Source organism: Clinocottus analis, unplaced genomic scaffold, assembly GCF_023055335.1.
Source record: "Clinocottus analis isolate CAN_PGR_092001 unplaced genomic scaffold, fCliAna1.0.p SCAF_2, whole genome shotgun sequence".
In the NCBI taxonomy this organism is placed as follows: Eukaryota; Metazoa; Chordata; class Actinopteri; order Perciformes; family Cottidae; genus Clinocottus; species Clinocottus analis.
Genome location: NW_027175931.1, coordinates 22279404 through 22302911, shown reverse-complemented (window position 1 = coordinate 22302911; position 23508 = coordinate 22279404). Strand labels below are relative to the sequence as shown.

The 23508-nt window shown below is 40.0% G+C and overlaps 1 protein-coding gene across 7 annotated transcripts in view; it reads right to left on the bottom strand.

Moving 5' to 3' along the window:
• The window catches only part of tenm4 (teneurin transmembrane protein 4), a 147404-nt gene that overhangs the window by 90020 nt on the left and 33876 nt on the right, over positions 1-23508 (bottom strand). The gene's annotated exons all lie outside the window — the stretch shown is intronic.

The following is a 23508-nucleotide window of genomic DNA, read 5'->3' as shown; positions in this document are numbered from 1 at the left end:
AGATGTGGTGGGGGTTGTTAATGCCCCCTGCTGTGGAAACACATATAACGCCTGCCAGCCAAGCAATGCGTCCAACCTGAACGAATCCCTCCTATTTCCATCTCTGCCTTCCTACTTCTCAGTAATACAGAATACAACAGCGATCAGACTGGCCACTGACCTTAACAGGAGAAGTAGAATATGTATAATTTAGACTTGTGATTATTTATAGCTCCTTATTATATACCAATATGCAACTCTAATTCCTACATACAAATATCAGACTACTTCGTCTTTCAGGGCTTATTGGCTCCAATCCCCATGCTGTCATGGAATGTTAAATCTCCACGGAGCTCCTATTAATGTGTGATTAACTTTTGAAGCGGCTCCGCGCCGCACTGAAAATGGAGTACTTAAGTAACATGACTGCAGTGAACAAAGCCATCAGTTTGCCGCTCTCCCCGTCTTCCCACCAGTCCGCCGGTCGTGATGTCGAAAATTCCTGCTGACTGGACCACCATCCATCAGGAGAGATAAATTTCCTCTTTTCCTCTGTAATGATCCCTGAAGAGTATTAAAATACGACTCACTGACTCGCATCTAATTAGGAAACAATTAGCGATATTAACATATCAGCCCTACACAAGCAGCAAACGGCCACCGCCCCAGAGAGTCACAGTTTGTGCTTCACATATACTTCACACCGCACACCTCATTTCTCCTTCGGTCCTCTGATGCCGGTTGCAGATAATGGGTGCAGGGCCACAGTGGCCGTGCTGTGGGTTAATGACTGTGACACTGTTGTACTTGAATGTATAGCCATGTGAGGAAGAGGCGCTGAAAAGAGCATCATTACAGTCATGGCTGGAATCCCTGGGACACTGCATTTAATGTGTGTCAAAACAACAACACTCTGCTGAACAGAATACGAGTCTCTCTGAGCTGTTATCTGCCGCTGTGAAACACCGGGGGAAAGACTGAAGTTCCCGCCACAAGAGACAGAATTGAGCTGAAGTAGGTCTGAATTTTAAAGCATTTTCCTTCAAAGTGAAAGAAATTCATCAATGAGACAAGAAAAGATTAGAGTTGTCGAAAAAAAACGTCAAAGTCGTAACCTAAATGAGGTCAAAATAGTCATGCTCAGCTGCCATTAGTCTTGTGCGCAGAGTTTTTAGTGTCTCACGGGGCTTAATTGATGCTGGCTTGTGCCGTTCAAGCCCGGCCACAGGCACCTAAAGTCACGGGCAGGGTGAGAAGTCACAGCTTGAGATGGCCATAGAAGTTTCATTGGCTGCCAGAGCTGATTGCCTTTCCTTCACTCACTGGATTACAGCAGCAAAAGGGGACCTTTACTTAGGAGCCCCTGGACCGTGGTTGCTGCTTTAGTCCCTGACAGCTCCAGGAAGTGCCCATCACTACCTGGCCTGGCCTGATGGCAAACAGAGACACCCACTGCACGTAAGGTCTTCGTCAACTCATTAGCAACCCAATTACAATAGTAGACAAACCCATTGGTGACTGAGATCTGCAGGTTAAGATAACTGCTGATGATATTTCAATATTTACCGTAAAACCCTCTACGTCTGTAATACATTTTGGGAACATAGCTGATGTTGTGATCTTAAGTGAGTGAAACAACTGTGAACAACTGTGATTGTATTTTGATTCGAGGAAAAAAGATTCACTGATTCTGAAATCTTACATTATGCAGATTGTTACTATTGGATTCATTTTGATCATATTTATTTCCCAAAAAAAAACTTTTAAAAGTCTACCAGTTCCGCAGTTTAAAACAAAAAAAAAAAGCGTCCCAAAAGTGGTTCAGGCAACAATAATTCAGGAGATGTAAACCTCACATCAAAGCCCCAGTTCAAAGAATGACATTTATTTTCGAGGGAAAACCGATAAGAGTATGTGGCGCTGGTTCGAGAGACAGAAGCTGAACCGCAGCAGGAACATAAGAATGTGGGCGGACAGTTATGCATCAATATTTTTTTTCTTCTCTTTTACAACCCTACAACTTCCAATAAATAAGCAAGTAGGTGTTCTTTGTTGTACTGAAAAACTTTGAGAAGACTCCTGAGTGTTAACGCACGCTAGCTGTTGCTGAGATGGTGCGAGATTGTTTGGTTGCAGTAAGATATATCATCAACATTCATATCTATACAAAGATGTGTTTATGATTCAATTATTTTCTTGAGGACAGTGTTAAAATACTGTTATATGTTAAAGTCCTGCATTCAAATTGTTACTTGAAAACGTTCCATCAAAATATACTTTGAGTACCGAAATTAAAAGTCGACTCATGATGCAGAATTTCAAACACTATATTTATGCTCATCGGATTATAATATTTGATTGTTGTGTGTTAATGTGTTCATCACTGTAATGTTGCAGCTGGGAAAGGTGAGGCTAATTTTAACAACGTCATATACTTTTATCTTATTTAATAATACATCATAGTTAATTAGTTCATTCATATTTTATTCTAGCCTTTTAATTTTGGGGCTCAAGATTGATGCATTTGGGTGCAAGAGGGTCCAAAGTCTACCCAACAGCCCCACAAGCCACTGACAGACACTGCTTTATGTAACTTAACCTGTTGCTGCATGTCTGCAAGCGTCTGCTTGTGTTGACTCACGAGTGGAGGAAAGAGGAGACGTCAGCTTGGCGGTTTGAGACATACGCACCAAAGATAACTGCTGCCATTACTGTAGGGACTGTCGTGTAGAATCATGCATTAGAAACTAGGAGCCGAATCGCAATGATCAAGTTCCAGCGTGAGAGAGGCAGAATCAGTTATTATTGCTGTGCCAATATCCACATGAACATTTATGTTGAAAAAAACACCATTATTTGAGGAGGCCCGAGAGAGAGAAAAATTAAATCAGGTAAATAGAGAATATAATTTAGAGAGAGAATGTAGTCGAGTGAAAGGAAATTGAGGAGGGAGAGTCAACATATTTCATCTGGCGGGTCCTTTTAGTTCCTTCTCTCTTTGTCTCTAACCCAAGTTAATCTTTCTGATTTTGACTCCCACTGCCTTTAATTCTGAGGCTAGATATGTGTGCATTTGTGTGTGTATATATATATATATATATATATATATATATATATATATATATATTGAAGGAGATAAACCATGTGATGTTCTTCAAACATACACATAGCATGGTAAATACAATCTATGAATACCTTGTTAAACATTACTATACACCCACAATACAGAGCAAAGTGAAGCAGATGTGCCGCAGTGACAACATGAATTATCTGTTTGCTCAAAGACTATAGCTGCAGGCAGCATCTATAAAAAATGTAGCGTATTTGCAGATGAACACCGGTGCAAAAAAAACAAACATCTCGGCGGCTGTCCTGTACCATCAACTGATGCCGTGTGGCACACAAAGCTTAGAGGACGCAGAGGAATGACTCATGTGTGTCAGCGCGGACCGAGTGTAATCGCCATACTGCGACTCTTGTTGTAAAATCCAGATTGTGTTCAATTTTCTTTTTGCCACAAAGCGTGACGGCCTGCATTTAGGATTTATGCAATCAAAGCTAAAGCTAATTTCACATCTTAATAATCTACAGTGACTCAAGCAAACAACTGAAAAACACACCTTGAAGACTGTGTGTTACTACACTGACTCGGACAGTTGTGTAGTCGTATTTGTTCAGGGGTGTGTGAAAGGTTGGCAGATCAGTAAAATGTTGCGTAATCGACACACATTTTGTCCTCCATGTAGGCGGAGTGGGATTCGCTCCAAGATACGATGTTTAAAGCCTTTGCCATATTTTCAGCTGTTTGTACTTACTGTTCCCGCCACCATCCAAGGGTTGGACTGTAAATAGTGATATTCATAATATTTATTCAGATGGTTCCTGTACTTGTGATTGTTAGTGTATTTTAATGCAGAGGTCAAAGGGAAAAGAACGGATCCACTTTAGTGTGGTGCGAGCGGGTTGATCCTACAATGCAGTGGGTCTTATGCCCCACCTGTGGCATTTTTCAGTGCATATTGCAATTCTGGTGATACGACTTACCAAATTTTTATGCCATCCACGGCCCGCAAGCTCAACGGCACACTGGTGAAGGCGTACCTTTACGACCCCTAAATCAGTCCGACCCCTTTTATGTCCGCTTCACTTTCATAATACATTCTTCAATCAGCAGACATTTAATTGCAAAAGATAAAAAAAAAAAGAAAAGAGACTAGATCATGGTAGTGATGTGAGGAAGGCCCGCTAAAGATTGATGTCTGATTCTAACCAGCATCTGTCAGCAACGACAGCTTTCATGTATGAAGGCCTTCCTTTCCAGTTGATTAACTCTCTTTGGAGATATCTGAAGGCGTGTGTGTCGCTTCCGCACTGCTTCATTTGAGAGGCACGCATACGTCTGTGATCTTGTGCACTTTAAACTAGTATATGGAATCATAAAAACATCTGGGGCATTGGAGACCTGGTTATAAATGCATGCCTATTGTTAATGTTAATCCAACATGCGATCCTCAAGTAAGTGTTCGGGCAAAACACATTTGGTACAGGGGAGGTAATAATCCTAATGAATCATGAGCAGTGCATAGTCTGTAGTTCTCAGTGAAAATAGGCCATGAGTTTTCATGTTGCTCCGACTTGAACACTAAGTCATAATAACTAATTCATACTGTAGTGTGAGCATGCTATGCGGCATTAAGGATGCATTGCAAGGCTGTGCAAAGGGAAACAGTTAGGTTTTTAGAAACAAGCCAATTATACCAAACCTAATACAAATAATGGTCATTTAATTGAGTTATATTTGCCACCAAGGTGACGAGGTACTTTAAGTGGATGTAATAGCTTTCAAATCGTCCGGGCATCATCAATTCCTTTTTCAACGTTTCAACTCTCTGTCCCATGTCGCGCAGCTCCAGGGGATGTTTACAGCAGGCAACGCAAATGTGCACTTGTCAGAATCAAGGTGTCTGAGAGATGCTGCGCGATACAAAGGCTTTAGAGCTGCTAAACCCATGAAAGGAGGTTTGATACCTTTTTGAGTTGTATTTCTCTAACAGACTGGCAGTGTTTGAGCTGACTGATTAAATGTGCCCTCTTGCCTACTATATTGCTGCTCCTGGTTTGGATTTGGCTTCAAAGACGGCGAGAAGGCAGCGTTAGTCCTGCCTCTGTGTCACTAACGGTCTTTGTGACTGAAGGTGGTGATGTTTTTGCAATGTAACATGATGAAAGATGTGTTAAATATTACAGACTGACAGACTTGCTGTGGTTGGCTGACATGACCAGACATGTTTTTGGTGTATTAGGACACTACGGGCAATGTTGCACATCAATAACGTCATAATAGATTTACGGGACATTTAGGACCTTGAATTTCAAGTAATTAAGTGACTGGTTCCCATCTGGTTATGTAATCACATATTTCAATATAAATCCATTAAATGTACAATATCAAAATATATTGATTGTAATAGTAATGGCTATTTGGCAAACAGAATATATTTGACTTTGTCTTAACTAGAAGTTATAAGTTAAAGTAGAATTAATTTTAGTGGGCTGATTAGTTCTGGTTGCTTTTTATTGTTCATTCTGTGAGTTGGTGATTTGTAAGTTACTTTGAACGGGATTTGCACGTACTCTATCACATTTAGTCAAAACTTTTCAGCACTGTTAATGGTAATGTTATCAATTTTTCTCGTGTTCGATAACTATGCAAAAACAGATGACGATATTACAGCTGATCAATGAGAAATGATTATCAAGTGCACACAAAAAGAACGACACTAACGCTGATGGTCTTCCCAGGGTTAGAAAATACATGTTCTGCTCTTCAGTAGGAATATATTCCAATCTCTTTTCTCCCCAAACTTTTGCGAGAAGGTCCATTTTTTACACTTTTTTTACAAAGTGACAGCAGGTAAAACTGCAAGTAATCAACAACTGAGGTGATGCTTTAAAATGAGCTTAATTCATTGTGGGGACTGAGAATGTATAAAATAATGTATAATTTAATCAGGTTATATTTGTCACTTCCATATTTAGGGTAAACTGATGTGCTTGTACATTACAGGCGCATGTGCTCCACTGATAAGTACACACTTGTAAGACCTCTCCAGGCAATACAAACAACATGGCGTAATTCTGGTTTTAGCATTATTAGGATTCCCAAATTGACATAATTGTTTTCTATTGCACAGCTGCAAGCCATAACTAGCCTTTTATGAAATTAAGATTTGAAAGGTGATCTCATCTCACACGACAAAACAAGACAAATGAGACAGTGTGATGCTCAAAGGGACGGATTTGAAAAAGTCATAAGCCTATTGCAGCAAACACAGGTGATAAGCTGCCTGGTAAACGTGTGTGTATGTGTCATCTTTAGAAAATGTTTACTTTTCACTTTTTTACTAAATCTTAATCAAGCTCTGAGAAGATTTTACGTATCTATCCAAGGTAATGCAAAAATGATATGCTTGCTGTGGGATGACAAGTATTTCCCCAGGTGATGCAGTGGCATTAATGTGTCAAGTAAACTACAATTCTGCAGGACGTTGCACATATTCCAACACACTACCCGAAACTAAACAGACACATACGAGAGAAACATTTGAAGAGGAAGTGGGAAATAGGCTTTTATAAACCAACATTGGAAAAATGATAAAATGTTCTCTGACAGTGCTGTTTACCTGCTGGGAATCAATAGCATTATAATGGAGAGTGAAGATAATGCATAATAAGGTTGAAAACAAATTGTAAATACCCATAAATGTTGCTTTTTTATAGACAAGACCATTACTGAGAAAAGGGAAATTATATTTGTGTGTAATAAAAAAGCATTGCCGCAGAAGGAACAATTCTGTTTAAGGCTAACCTGCAACATTTCTACCAGCACTTTAAAACCAGCATCCATTACTTACAACTACTGTACACCCCTAAAGAGATGTTGAATGCCGAATTAGAAATGGGTGGTTAGGATAAATCCAGAAAACAAGCGCACATACGCCATTAATGCAGTTATTGTGGTGCCCAGAGAACCATTTGGATGGTATAGAAGTAGTTGGGAAAAGGGGATTTAGATCAACTAAGCAGTTGTCACATTCCCATTAACATGTCCACAGGCCTCAGATGGATCAAACCTCCACCCAACCCTCCTTTTTAAATTACACCTATTAAAGGATGTAATCACTCAGTGCTAATCTATTCCTCTGCATGGGGGAGGAAAAATAATAAACAAACTCGGATTTAAAAATGAAAACAGCAGTAGCACACAAGCCTTAGTACTCAGCAGAGCACTGACGCCGGTGGCTTTCCAGACTATCACCTCGGAAGACGAATAGGAGGCCAGAGCGGCTGAGACTAGAAATGACATTTCTTCTCTGGGTGATTATAAGCACAGACTCGCTCCCCAAGTCATCATCTACCCACATCCCCGTCTGCCTTGCTTCTGCCACTCCCATCCATCTAGTTCACTCTTCTTCTCTGCGTCGGAGAGACCGTGTGCTCTGCAATCCGGCCGAAATACGCCATCTGCTTTGACTTCTCCGTGACAAACGGAAGAATGCATCAGACTGGAAATGTGAAATTGAAATCCTAAACTAAAGGAAATGCATGTTTTCTTCTTGAGGGGGGTTGGGAGGGGGGCGTACTGCTGCAGCTCTGCCACTTCACAGAAAATTGCATAAGCAGCAACGTGTACCCATAAGAAATGCTCATTGGACACGATGAATGTGCAGGACATCTAAACCGTGTGGAGACGGCTTAGCCGATGCACTACAATCATAAAGACACATTTTCTAACTCTTCTTTAAGAACTGATTAATCGCTGATTGATCCATTTTTAAGACACCCTAGTTCTTCAAGGCCCGAGCCCAAAAGTACTCTTTACTTCACTAGTCTTTTGAATCAATGTTGGTTCTGATGAGCTCCGACATTGCCAAATCCCTCCACGCAGCCCCATTCAAGCATCCCTGGGGCTTTCTTTGTTCTGGGATAAAAAGCAAAGGTTCCAATCTCCTCACCTCTTGCTGTTTACAACATCCCGCAGGCACGTCGCGCCGCTTTTTAAGGATCTCCTGGTCAACGCCAGTGTTTGTAACCGACATGGTGACAGGATGTCTCCTCTTACGGCACAGAAAAAAAGGTACGTAAAAACAGCTTATCGATGCATCCACGCCCATTCGGCAAGTCCTCTGCAGAGGATTCCCGACTTCAAAGACGTGCACATGGTAATCTGCTTAAAATGGGTGTTTCTGGACCTCTATCAGAGCGCGATCATCAACTGAGCCGACTTAAACCATGGCAGAAAGAAACAATGCTAATAGTGGATAATTATCAGCTTTTACTCCGCCTGCACGAGCTGCTCTATTCCCTCTCCCATAACACACAGAGGCTGGTGAATAAACACAATGGCATGAATAAATAATGACCCCCACAATCCTCTTAAGGTCCCCGAATAGTGAAGGGGGGGAAAAAAAAGACAAAAGTTTACTTTTGGTGTTTGAGAGCAAGCGGAGCCTGAAATTGTAAGCGACTCATTAGGGCTACATGTGGCTTGCCTGGGGCCGTGCTGAACAAAGATGGCACCATCCCCATCCTGTCATTCCTCAGTGCACTCTAGGCCTGGCCTAATAAAATGCTAAAGTATACCATTAAGAAACCTCCACATTCCCAATAAAAGACAGCAAAGAGCTGAAGCACTGTCACGAAAAAAGACAAAAATAAATATTTCAAACTTTCTTCTGGACTCCAAATGTTAGTTGTGCAGAGAAGGCCACCTTTGTTTGATTTGTGCAGATTGGCGATGTTTCTGTATAAACACCATAGCTTTTCATGCTAAAGGAGCATACTTCTGTCAAAACATGATTTCCTCTGTCATCATACTCTCCAGATAGTTACACAAAAAAGCCCATTTCAGACAGTGTGTTAAAGAATTGATCTGTGTGTGCCTTCCAGCTCTCACTGAGTGTATGACAGTTCAAAGGGTTATCTTAAAGACATGCTGTCAAGAAGCTTGTGTTTGTAAGTGCTTCTATAATTCATATAATGGTGAAACGAAAGCCACCGAGAGTTTGCAACATTGCAAATAAAGTGTGTTTTTATTTTTAAGTAGTTGAAATAATTGAATAGTAATATAGAAACAGGGATGTGGATTTAGTATTTCTCGGCATCTCTTAATTCTCTTTCCTAAAATAAGTTTAATAAAATAAAAATGCATTCAACACAGTGGTGGTGGAAAATATTACTATATGCAGACAGAACCGTTTCATCTTTTCCAAAACATCATTTTTTAGAGTTTGGTCAGAAAAAGTAAGCCAATTTCAATTTCATATTTCCACCGAGGTGATCAATATTAAAGAAGTTGCCTGGGGTGCTAGGAGTGGTAGCAACAGGAGCTGGGAAACAATGTGAACACTCAAACTATCCTTCAATAATGTGTCATACCAGTGGTCATTCAGAAAGCCAATTTCAAATATATATTTTGCCCTTTCTGGACATTTAGGCGACAACATTGCACTGTGAAGCAACATATCTCTCTGCATAGACATGCTTTACCTCAGGCACTCCACTTCATACAGTTGTATTGATGTTTTTTCTTCTTTTTTTTGCAAATGAATTGTGTTCTATTCTGGATGTCGCGAGCTGATATGCAGGTTCAGGATTGAGGCCGATCAATTTGTATTGATCCTTAGCAGCTGTATGAGGCCTGATCCATTTCCAATTCTTTGTTTATTGCACCCTGGCTGCGAGTTGTATAGACCCTTCTGCAGACAAAGTCATCAAACATATGCGAGCACATGTTGGCAACGGTAGTAGCGTGTTGCCCCAGCCATCCAGACGGGTCAGCAAGCTTCAAACATTGAATTAAAACAGATTCAACATGTCTAGTTGTTTCATGCCTGGTTGTCAGAATATATATTTCAACAGCGGACAAATGTTTACAAAAGAATGTTTTCCGACAGGATCCCAACCTTTTCATAGCAGCAGATGTTTCGCTTTACAGAGTGACCGTGTTAAGTGGTGACGTTCAGCCCGAATGCGCCCGTGGTTGATCGTAGTGACAAACGTAAACGTACGGTGTAGATGATAAACGAGGTAGAACATGTATTTCAAATTGATTGAACAATTAATTAAGACCCCTACATGTTCTGATCAGCTGCAGTCACCTACGAGCAACCATGAATGCATTCGGTTAAAAGGTCACCAGTTAACAAGCTCACTCGACGTCTATGCTGCAAGCGGTGTTCACTACGACTGGACTCATCAGAAATGCTTTTTTTTTTTTAAAAACCTTTTATTTACACTTTTTTTCAAATAACAACAACAAAAAAAAGTAAAAAACTTGACAAAACATTGTGAATGGCAAAAAGGAACAAACAAATAAACAAACAAATAAAGTAAATGAATAGGGGGTCGTCAACTGCTCTTCGCTACTTTTGGACCTCTCTTCTCAGGTCAGCTGAGAGCATCCTTTCTCTTGAAATTAGTCCCCTTTATCCAGTGTAGTTTGTGAGTTTCTGCTTTGATCCTTAAAGAATATGTCAGTTTTTCCATATTGTATATCTCCTCTACAATGTCCAGCCACTGTCCTGGGCTTTGGGGGTCACTTTTCATCCAACTCCTAGTGATGTCCTTTTTACATGACAAAATCAGAATTTTAGAGAGGTAAATGTCCTATTTATCCAGGACTAAACCTGGTGGATTGAGAGAGCCAAATCAGAAGTTTACTGTCTCCTTCCAAGTTGTATTTCTTACCTATCTCCTTCCAGATGTTCAGTGATTCTTCTACAATAGAATTATCTCCCTTTTGGTCAGTGTATTCTTTTCTACCTAACCTGGTTTGGGGTTGAGATTGACCCAGATTTAATTCGATATGTTTCCATCCCGCTTGATACTCTGGGGAGCACCAATAAACAATATATCTCAGTTGGGCCGCGTAATAATATTCTCTGAGATTTGGTAGTGCTAGGCCTCCGCTCTCCTTGTCAATTTGGAGTGTCTTAAGTTTGACCCTTGGCCTTGCTTCTGCCCAGATAAACCGGGATATCTGTTTGTCCCATGCTGTGAACTGAGAGTCTGGGATTTTAAAGAAGAGGTAGAGCAACCTCGAGAGTATATTCATTTTCACCACCTCAATTCTTGAACTGAAATCCAATGCTAGTGTTGACCATTTTGTTATATCTTTCTGTATCTTATCATTTATTCTGTTGTAATTTGTTTCATATACTTTGTTCATTTCCTTAGTAATTAACACTCCCAGATATTTTCATGATTTTGCTTCCCACTCAAGTTTATATTTCTGCCTAATTGCCTTATTTGGTGTGTAATTAAGAGAGAGAACCTGTGTTTTTGTGATGTTCAGTTTATAGCCAGACATCCGACCATAGTCAGCCAAGATTGTTATAAGTTCTGGAATTGAAGAGTTCGGATTTTGGAGATAGGTAATAATGTCATCTGCGAAAAGTCCTATGGTATGTTCCTCCTTTGCTATATTAATCCCTTTCACCTCTTCGTTTTGTCTAATGGCTTGAGCCAGAGGCTCTATGAATATTGCAAAAAGGGAGGGGCTAAGACAGCAACCCTGGCGAGTGCCTCTAGACAGCTTAAAACTACCTGACAGGAGGCCGTTGATCTTTATTCTAGCGGTTGGGTCTCTATATAAAGCTTGTATGCACCTAATGAAGCCTTTCTAGCACTCTGTACAGAAAAGACCACCTGACTCTATCGAACGCCTTTTCTGCGTCGAGCTGCACTTAGATGACGTTTATTAACCTGTTCAATAATGTGTAGGGTTCGTTTAATGTTATCCTGTGTTTGTCGTCCTTTTATAAATCCTGTCTGATCTTCATTTATTAATCCGGGGAGAAAGTGTTCCGTTCTTTTTGAGATTATTGATGTGAACAGTTTGTAATCTACATTCAATGTGTCTCTTGTAGAAATATGACTTGTGTATTGGCCTTTTTTATTTTTGTTAACACTTTACTCATCTTCACTGGATTACTCAGGCCGTTCACATTTAAGGAAATAAGTATGTGACCCTATCATACCTCTACAAAATAATACATGAGCTTGTCACCCCCCAAACCAAAATCTGAACAAAAACAATAATTGTGAAAAACAAAAGTAAACAGACCTCCAAACATAGTGGGGGCTCTTGTGCCTCCATGACTGTGACCCCGTTGGTGGGTCGAGGGAACTGCCTCTCGTAAGGAGAGGGCCCTGCATTAGGGATGGCTGGTGAGTTATTAACAAGCAGAAACTCAACCAGAAGTTTAACAATGAATTGTTGTAGGGAGTTTCCCTCCTCTCCCATTGCCACTCCAAATAGGCGCATGTTGTTCCTCCTGGAACGGGACTCTAAGTCAGTTAGTTTGTGTTGCACGTCTCTTTGCTGTTCCAGACAGGTGCAGAGCGCACCTGTCGCCTAGAGTGCCCAGCTCTCCACCTGTTCAACTCGGGTCTCCGCCTCTCCAACTCGGTCGGACAAACTCTGCATTTCCAACACCAGATTGTCAAGTTTGCCGTTGATTTCTTGTCCCATGTGATTAATTTCTTGACTCAGGCAGTCGTTGTCTCCTTTGAGATCAGTTTTTAGCTCTTGCATCGCCTTAATTATGTCTCCGGGATCAGCTGTTTCATGCTGCCTGTGATCTGCTTCGGTGCCACCAGCTTTTGCTTTATCTTGATTTTTTGGCATTTTTTTCTTCTCCTTTATCTCTTCGGGTGATTATTTTCCCGCTCATATATCTCTTTCTCTGAAAAGTTTTGAATTTTCGCGATTGTCCGTTGGTAGATTGAGGTATATCTGGGGGCGCGGTCCCTCTCGGCGTCTAACTACTCCATGAGAAAACCGGAAGTCCTAAATGTCATATTGAATGCACACCGATCAGAAATGCTTTTGTTTGTAGCGCCCAATAAAAAACTCAATAAACTCAAAGTCTTTGTCCTGGTATTGAATGCTCCGGACCACAGACAACGTAGTTGTGTTGTATGCTTGTAATTTCGAGATGTTGTTCCATAAACACAGTAGGTTTCTTTAGCAGCTACACATATACATTTGGCCAATACATATTGGGCCGCTTGCTTATGCATTCTACCCACTCGATGATAACACATGGATCTGAAAAGTCAATGTGTTTAGGTTGCATTAGCGATCTTTGTTGGTCAATACACTTACATAGCAGGCCAAATTGCAAAATCATCATTGTTTACAAACTGTTAAAGGGTCTATTGTTACCCATTTTCTTTTTTCTTTTCTTTTTTTTCCAAAGAATTAACTGCATCACTGTTGGATGCATTTTTCCTGAATGCTGATAAATGATAGCAGGCTGAGAGTCAGACACTAATTAAAGATATATTGTGTCAAGAATCATGATATATTATTGCATGTGTACGGTGGGGACAAGGCAGAATGTTTGGTGCACTTTAAGCTTTTTCATATAAAATTTGAATTGCACTTTTTATTTTTACTTTACACATTCCTTCTTTTTTCCGTTTGCACTCATAAATTCTAAATGTAATACCTCTGCTTTATTGCCGTTTGTACACACGGCGCCCATGCAACAGTCAACAACTCTCACTGGACCACCCTGTATAAATAAAGGTTCACCGAATTAATGAAAAAAAACAGGACCCTTTATCAAATCATTTTTTAGAGCTGTGCAATGGTGACTTTTCAAGTCTGAACTAAAAAATATATCATTGCAGACTGAGACCATGGTGGAATTAGGTTAGGAGACTATTTCCTCTTTGCTTTCCTTAATGCTGCATCTTCACTGTCTGTCCACCAATATAGACGTGAAAAAAACAATGCGATCAATAACAAGGGTGGCTACAGAGCACAATTAAATAATAACACAACAATTAAAGTCCGACCCAGGATGAAAAACATTATCCAATTAGTGGTGTGGATTAGCAAGCTGTAACCTGAAGCCTCTTGCTGGGTGAAATAAAGAGAGATCATTCTTTTAAAGTTTCGCAAAGTTAAAAATACTTCTTCACTTGAGGGAAATCAAGGGCATCACTCAGACTTGAAAACGCATAATTCTATTGGTTCATTGAACAATACAAACAAGGCAAACAAAGAGTGAAAAAAAATCCTTTGTCCTCACTTTCCAAGTAGTTCGTTACCAGCTAAGCTCCAGTCATGTTCTATAAGGAAGGTCTAAGGCTGCACACGTGATCCAAAATGAATGGCTGTCACGACTTTGGCTTCCCACAAATTAAATGTGCTTCTCACCAAACAGCCAGCCTCCAGAGGGCGATCAAGCTGTTTCAGCTTCACTTTGGGAGAGTTAGCGGTGCGTAATGAACTGTATATTACTTTTAAATTCATTGAATGCAGATGAACAAGAGCCTGATCCAAACATTAATTTTAATGAAAAATCTGAACGTTAGCAGGAATGTAGCACAACATGGAAGAGAAAGCAGTGCTCTTAATTTAAACGTGAAAGTGGGGAAAAACATATTTTGATTGAAAAATTGTGCTAATAATTGTAATGTCAATATTGATTAGAAACTGTGTGATCATAACTTTGACCAAAATACTGGGTCATACAGCCAATGCAACGCATGTTTTCTTTTGTATGAAAAAGCTTTAGCTTTGTATTTTCTATTTCCTGAATTAAGTTGTAAAACTTGACTTTTTACAAATAGCTGCCCCAGGTTGCCATTTATTCCTCAGCTCCATGTGAAAATGTCTCTGGCTGTCCTGGACTTCCCATTGGCACAGAATGAAAGAGCTAAAATTGTTACACATCCAACCAACTGCAAACCACCATTAGGACTCAGCTGGTAATAAGTCAGTTCAAATCGTCTAAATAGTTCAGAGTCGGTCCGTGCCAGGATGCAGTAATTCACACAGTCCGAGCATCGGGGCTTTGAAGACGGAGGATGCAGCTCCGGTGTCAACTGCTGCAGAGGCTGGTGATTCATACAGCTGAGATAAGACCAGTGTTTCCCGTGTGACAGCAGTACTTTAGAGGAACCACTGAATGCACAGGGGGGAAAATCTAAAGCTTATGTCTCGAGCTATTTTCTTCAACATGCACAAGCTGTGAAATTTTCCTTTGCCGAGTGACTTTTACGGGGAGAGAAATAATCCAGAAAGAACTTGCACTATTCAGCACAACAACGAATTGGATTTGCAGGGTCTTAACATGTGTGGAAATCGTATGTGGTCACTACCCCGACACTTAAGCATGCTAATGTTATTCTGTTTCATGCTGTTAAGACAAACCATGGGAGCACACAAATAATTGATCGCTCAATAAGAATAATGTATAGTGTAATGCATAGTATTTTGTATTCCATGCTGTACAAAGCTGCTGCTTTTCTTGTGCTGTGTTTTCATACTCACACTTTGATCTTAAACATTTGTTATGTGTGTAGTTGTTCAGGTTTGAATGTCACATATATAAAAAAAAAAATGTTTCTAGAATTCACCCCCAAAAATTAAAACGACTAAAGTTCAAACATGTACTTTACCAAAGCCAGTTTTTAATGATGTATCTTTTGTAAATCGAGCGAACCCAAAAGTTCCGTACCTGGATTTGTATCAAAGACACATACCAGAGGTGACCGGTAATGAGGGAAATCTCAGCATGGAAGTTTAATTATTTCCAGCTCGTACGAGGGCAACAGCACGGTGTGATCTCTGCTTCCTCGGCCTCAATAACAACCACTAATTGCTTTCACTCGAGATAACTGGTTGTTCGAAGGTGGAATTTTGATGCAAGTTACTGTTAAAATACAATGTTTTAGATTATTAAGACGCGATGAGATAAAATAGACAAGATAACACGTTTTTTCTGGTAGTGGATTTTACGTAGAGGGCTGCAACACACTTGCATCGAGAGACCAATTACACTTTTTGTGGTTAGGCTCGGAGGCAATATTGATCTGATACCAATGTTCTTTTTTAAATTAGAAATATGTTTACCTTAGTGGGTGGAATGGATTGGACTATAACCATCCAACCCTTCATATATAAAACTTGAGGAAGTGTACATACAAAAATGTGCTTTTTAGGTCGGTAAAACAACTTTTTTTGTCAAATTATACAACAAAAACTTGTTGACGTAGAAAAAAACATACAGAATCTGTACAATATGATCAGTATACGCACCGATAGGAAATCAGAGACTTGGAATTTTCTATCCCATTCTAAGCAGGGATTCTGTTTCCTGAAACTAACTAAAAAAAATACAACAAGAGCACAGATAGTTGGCTGTATGCTAAATGGATATTGCTGAAAGAGAGACAGAAGTTGTAAGACGGGGTAAGGATGATCCTCCACGGAGGAGGGCTCATCCCGCTCCACGTCGTGCTTTGAGCTGTAGCGAGGCCCCTGAGCTCTGGTGGTAAGATGGGCCCTGATGTGCTGTTGGTTTTAGACTGTCAGAGGCACTGGCAGGGGGCGGGTATGCGAGTCCACAGATAACAGACCAAAACTGTCCACACGGGCCTCTAAAACCCAGCAAATTAGCTCGCAAATGAGCCAGAGAATATCTCTACTAATCCATGATCTGAGCGCAGACTCTGCCAAAAAAGTAAACAAATAAATAACTTTACAAGGCACACTGAGGGAAGAAATAACCACGGCTGTGCGCTGGGAAACCACTAGTGATTACTTTGAAGCCTCATTTCGCCTGATATTCTGCTGCTGCGATGCCTGTGACCATCTCAGAGCGAGCTTCCATGTTGTGCTCGATGTGGATACGGAATTACAGATCCCAATATTACAGGAAGCACTGTCCCCTGCAGCAAATGATCACAGCCGCCGTGTCGATTGCAGATGTGAAGAGGCAATGAAGCGTCAGGATACCAATGTTTAACACGTGATTATATGTTTGTTCTGCAAGGAAACTGATTGCCATCACTAACTGTATAAATTGTGTAATTGTTCCTGTGGTTTTCTCAAATAATATTCTCTACAATTGTGTCACTTCTTTCAAAACTTTGTAAATACAAAGACATCTGTCAAAGAAAGGCAATTATTATCTGTATAGCTGGCTCTTACTGTTGCAGTTTCTTAGATCTTGATTCTTTGAGCAAACACCGTAAAACATTGCAAACAGGAGTTATGTCTAATGGAAAGCAACACTGTAAATGCCATACAAAAAACATTAAGTCTAAATTTTAAGACCAAATGTTGAAAAAACATATTAAAAGAATAATCGTTTGTTGAATTCTTTTCATTCTTATGTTGTGTCATGAAGTCATGTTTTAAATGACATGAGCAGGTTGTAATTGATGGGCATAGAACGATTTTACAGAATATTTTGGAGCACAGATAATTACAGGGCAAAAGCGTGATCAATAGTCAAACCCTGCAGGGCAGGTAAAAAGAATCCCTCAATATGGTCCGTTAAAAGATTCAAGGGAATCCATTGTACTCAAAATAACGCCATCTAATTATATATTCATTCAATTCCAATGTGTGCACAGCTCCAGTCCACTGGGATGTCAGGTCAATTCCAGGCCATGCAATTATAAATGTATGATTATTTCATTTACTAAAATAATAACATGAAACAGCTTTGTGTGAATTCAATGTATTTCTGTATAAAAATGATACCGATTGAAACAAGAAAGGCTTTACTGATCATAACAAAAACGTCATTAAAATAAAATAAAAAAGACTAATAACATGCCTGCTGTTCTGCTTTTTTTGTGTCAATTATATGTCAGACAAACATAACAATATTGCTCTTAAATATGATAATTGATTTTCCTACCAAAGTATGCAGTAAAACACAAGTGTATTTCTTATTTGCACCTATTTCTACTCCAAGGTCACAACAGGAAGCTCTTTCTCTGTGGTCCTGCGACGCTGCTGTAAAACATGCCCTCATAAATCCAGCCTACTAATACAGGAAACGGCTCGTCTAATTGGAAGTCTGATTTCTCTTCAACCCAACAGGCTCCCAACGCTCCAGGGAAACGGTTCAAAGCTATAAACACATCTTGAGCGTGGAGAGGGCTTCAAAGGCATTTGCTTATTCACTTCATGAGGGTGTGGCCACAAGCGTCAGTATTTCAGCATGCGTAGTCTGTGACGTTCAAGATTGAGGTGCACAGTTTTGTATAATGCGCAATGCTTGTTCTGCCGTTACTTTTAGAAAGAACTCTTGATAATTCTGCAGGGGGGTCATTTCTATCGTGACTCATTATTTTCACTCATCTTACCCCAACAAATTATGATCAAAGATATCCCATATGGTATGCGGTATGTGGTATAAATCAATGAACCACTCATAGGAACAGGTCCCTTCTTAAGTGACTTCTACGAGTGATTTAGAAGAACTTGATGCTCTTTGAATACTAGCGAGCCGACCTGTTGTAGGAGTCATGAGTCATTAGGTGAGCTTAAAACTAATGGATTGTTCATTGCATCACTTCGAGGCAATTTTGAGTCAGACAACCCCGAACAAATTAAACGTCATAATTATCATGGCATTATCCAGTTTGACTGCAAATCGAATTATAGGCTTATATCATTATAAACTAATGCACATGGCCTAACGATATCACTATTTAAACTGGCTATTGATGCTATTGGATAACACTACCATATCAATATGAAGATCTCAAACTGCAACACGACTTAAATCACTTGACCCTCTACTGTTGCGGTCATCGATGGCCTTGCTTTGGCCAGAGCTTTGTCATATCGAACCTATTCGCCCGGGGGCGGCTATAGCTCATGAGGAAGAGTGACCATCCTGCAACCACACGGTAGCTGGTTCAAACACTGGTCTCCCCATAGTTTGCATGTCGAAGTGTCCTTGAGCAAGACACTGAACCCTCAGTTGCTCCCCAGACACCTCTTAGCATCCCATTGCTCCTAAACTGCTATAGATGGGTTAAATGCAGAGAGCAAATTCCGGCGGTGGCGGATTTACAACACTTATTTTCGCTCATTCTTTGGCTTCATCTGGTCTCTTAATTCTGCTACTATCGCTGTTTGAAATGATTGACGTTCCTTTATGGATCTAAAGCCTAAAAAATACATTGATCAATCACCCTCACGCACAGTTGACGCTCTCCTATGGATAGGTAAAGTTGCTCGGGGGCCAAGAGTAACAAGAACTGAAATAAGGTGCTTTCAGTCACGAGCACCACGGGTAGAGGACGGGTTGATGTGCTCCCTGCTGAAGTTGAAATGTGCCGTTCTCAACCCGTCTGCTTTTTGGGGCTGCGTCGCGTTTCTACGACGAGCACCTGTCCCTCGTCACGCTCTGTTCAAAGAGTCAGCCGCTGAGCACCGCCCTGGAGCTCTTGACCTCAATCTTTCAACCGTTCAAAGTTTCTTGAGAGACTTCAACAAGCATATCATACAGGTAGCAACGGCATTCATCTTTGTGACTGAGGAGTTTGCACATACTTTTTTAGATTTTTTTTTATTTTATTCGAGCATTAAATAGTACTAGAGAATGTAACTAAGATTAGAGGAAAGAAAATGTAGAAAAATGTGAAAGTTCTGGTTTATTAGTTTTAGTGGAGTTTTGTAGTTAGTTGTAGCCATTATTCATAATTAACTTGGATTTGTGTAATTACGTGCAAAGCAGACCAGCTTAATTAACATATTACAACCTGAATAATACTAAGACACTTAATATCTCAATATGGAAAGGTTATTAGCCGCAATGAAGGCAGAAAAAATAAATCTCATCTCGACAGCTGTAAACAAATCTGTATGAAAATGCAGAAAATAGGCAGCGCATGGTAAATCCACATGAAAAGACTTGACTTTCTCTCAGACAGCTCAACATCGATGAATACTGCTCCGACACCAGCTAAAAGCATGATCACATCAGCACATTAACCAATGTGCTTTGAAGGTAAAAATGCTGATTGATGACTCGTAGCTAATCATGCAGAACAAGAAACAGAATTGGATTAAGAGACCCGACCATCATTCACAAATCTTTTTTTCCTTCGTTTTTTTAAATCATTAGTCGGTGGAGAAACCTCAAAAGATGTTTTGTTTCAATACCTGCTTGATCTGATGAAGACATGCAGATGAGATTAGTATGGACAATCATAATATTTGATACTTCTCATGAAATCTACTGCAGGCTAAAAAAAAAAAAAGTATTTTAATATAAAAATCATACAATTATCTTTCCGACAAATGTGCTTATTTCAGCGTAATTTGGTTTATTTTACATTGGTCCTCTACTGAAAATAAAATTGTAAATTAAAATTTGCATATTCATGACTTCCAGTCTACTTTCATGCAAGTCCCTTTACTTTATCACACACACCCACTCATCCTTTAAGGTTGTGGAGGGACTTTCACCGGAAGATTTCACTGGCGTTCCTCCAGGCGTTGCCCAGAAGCAAAGCCTCTAGCAACCAGGATTTGAGTAATGAGAGATAATACAAAAATAATAATAGTAATAGAACTAAAAAAATGTAATAATTACACAAATCCTGCACTGTATCTGCCATTCGTTATTATAAAAGAACTCATTCCATTTAAATAAAACAATTCTGGGTTGAATATTACTATTTTGTATAAAGTGTGTGTGTGTATATATATATATATATATATATATATATATATATATATATATACATATATATATATATATATTTATATATTTTTTTTGTTTGTTTTTTCTATACATACATACATATATATATTTGTTTTTCATCTCCCTCTTTTGTTTTGTGAACATAGCGTACTAGTAGTCAATAGTGAGTTAAGGTTCAATGTCTTTTTGTGGGGCTTTTGACAACAGCTGGGATTTAACATGGCCTTTCATTTTATTATCAATTGGGTCTTTGAAAAACAACCTGCCAAGCAGTTCTAGATAGTATAGTATTTATATAGTATATAGTGTCTATACATCTACTTAATCAATACAGAACAGATCTCCTAAGAGGATTGAGTAAGTGAAAGCTAAATCAGTACATAAACGCCCACTGAAACTAATTACATTTTCTTTGTAGACAGCCAGCGTCAGTCACACAAGCACTGTTCTATCAACAGGACATGCGGAGGCCTTGGCACATTCTTTTTCTCCTCGGGTTATACAACATATGACTAACAGCCCCTCAGCAGGCTTTTGTGGCTATCTCCACTGCAGCTTCTTATGCTTAGTGAAACATAATAGTCCAGCCACAACAGTGGGGGGAAGTTGGGATTAGAGTACACATCTGTATAAGCTGTAATAGGACAAACCCCAAGAACAGCAGCCCTCCCCCAAACTCAGCAGGCCGGGCTGGCCTCCTTGCTATTCAGTCTCTGTAGGATGTGCAATGACTCAGCAGTTGCTAGCTGCTGGAAGTGTCCTCAAGGGGCTTCCTAGTGACTAGAGGCATGCTGGGTAGGAGACACACAAACCTGTACACACGGCACGGATGCACTTTAAACGCTAACCAGCTTATACGTATGCGGTAAAAGCAGTCCGTTGGGAGCCGGTTTTAGTCCAGCACGGTACAAGTCGGTACAGGCTGTGGACCGGTAGCTGGAGGGGTGGCAGCTCACCTCCTAGGCACTGCCTAGTGTCCTTATGCAAGGCAGGGAACCCATAAATGCTTGAGTCGCTGCTATATGAAGCAGCCCCTTCACTCTGACATCTGACGTCTGTACGTCCATTGTGTGCATTTATTGTGTATGTTAAAGAAGAAAAGGTTTCTCCAATGCGACTAACTATACATGTTTGTATAATTATTACTATTATGGCACATCCATGTAGCCAGCCATCTATAGCCATGTCTAAACACCACACATCTAATAATTCATGCTGGACATAATTACTTTTCAAAAACTCAAGAGTTAAAAAATACATTTGGTAATTGTTTACCAATCATGCAGAAGATTAGACCGAGAATTAAAGCATCAACTCATGTTATCATCACATCACATCGAGTAATAAATCTTATCAAACCATGGCATTATCACCCAGGATTGTTACTCATAGTATTTATGTATGCAATGCCTAAAAATCACTTGAGCATCAAGAAAATTGTTCCAAATGTCTATGGCTTATTTGCATGCATTAAAAGCAGGGTCAAGTGAGTCACATGCGATGAGGGGGAGAACTGCCCAGCGGCTTGAATACATTAAAGCAGAGTAAATGGTTTGTTGATTTAAAGAGATTAAAGTACACACAAGCATGTCTGCCGCGTGGATTTTAATTAACTTGCCATATACACATTGTATGTTATCAAGCATTACTGAATTAAATGCTGAATACAAGTGCTCTCTCTGCTTGGTTGAGTTGAAGAAAAAGCTACTTAGAATCTTGATTGGGTCTCACAGATGTAGTACGATGCTGCAGCTACTGGTGCTTTGCACACATTCCAGCGTGCCCGACCCCTGAACATGTCATCCAAGAAGAGTCTCTTTAATTATGTACAATACAGCCAAATTTAAGTCCCCTGGCATCTCGGATGATCAAGCAGAGGAATGCCACGTTCTCTCCCTGAGTCATTCGGGCAAATGGATTTCACTTCCAAGAGTTTTTTCTGTCACTTATAATAAGAAGCCAATACATAATGTGACGCACTCTGAAATGCAAAGCTATTCACAAGGTCCTCAGCAGATCTGTGCAGGGGCAATTAGAATTGTGCCGATGGCCCTTGATGAGATCCTCTATCTGAAGTAGCCTGGGAGCAGTATCGTGAATCTGCCAGTTAATATGCTGGGTTTAGGTTTGCGTTCAATTTTGCATAATGCGAAACAGAACTTAAATTTCACCACCTAGCACCTCGGTGTCAAAAAGAAAAAACAGGAAAAAGCATTGATGTTGACAGACATTCAGGTAAACAAATGCAGAAAGAGGAGACGTTATAGACAAGAAAGGGCATTGTGGGTAATACTAGGTACTTCATACAAACTGCCCTGAATTGATTCCAAGGGCTTTTCCTTTTAGTGTATACACTAATTAAACCATTACTAAGTTGTAACTGAGTTTGCCGACAAATAAGTGCTTTGGGTACAGAGCTGAGTATCCAAATTCTGCAATATCATTCGTTTATAACACACCGAGCTACAATTTAAAAAATAACTGCTGCACTCTCTTGTGACACTTGCCATGGTTCACGGCCACATATTCCCTGAGCTCGAGTGACCTTCTGAGGAAGCACAACAGCTCATCTGGTCCTTCGGAGAAACGCCAAGCAACAAAGAGATCAATTCAATAAATATAGCTTCTCATTTCCTGGCACTGATTTCACCAAGAAACCTGCCAAACCGGTTCCTATCAAAGTACACACGTACACTGCTACAAAAAGAAGAAAGCAATAATAAAACGATCTGGGAATGAACAGTAGGGAATTGTAATCCAATTGTCTGGTTGTGCTGGAACACAGGTAACTGACTTTTCTTTAAGAGGTGAAATCCTAAACATGTTGATCTTGAGCTAAATTCAAAAAAACAATTAGGGATACAGCGATTCATTTTCAGACCCGAGAGCAATTCCTGTGCTTCAATAAGCGGTACGCCTCATTGTGGGGATGTGACCTGGATCGCTCTCTTATGGGTAAGAAAACATCAGGCATGACTTGAACACTACCCTC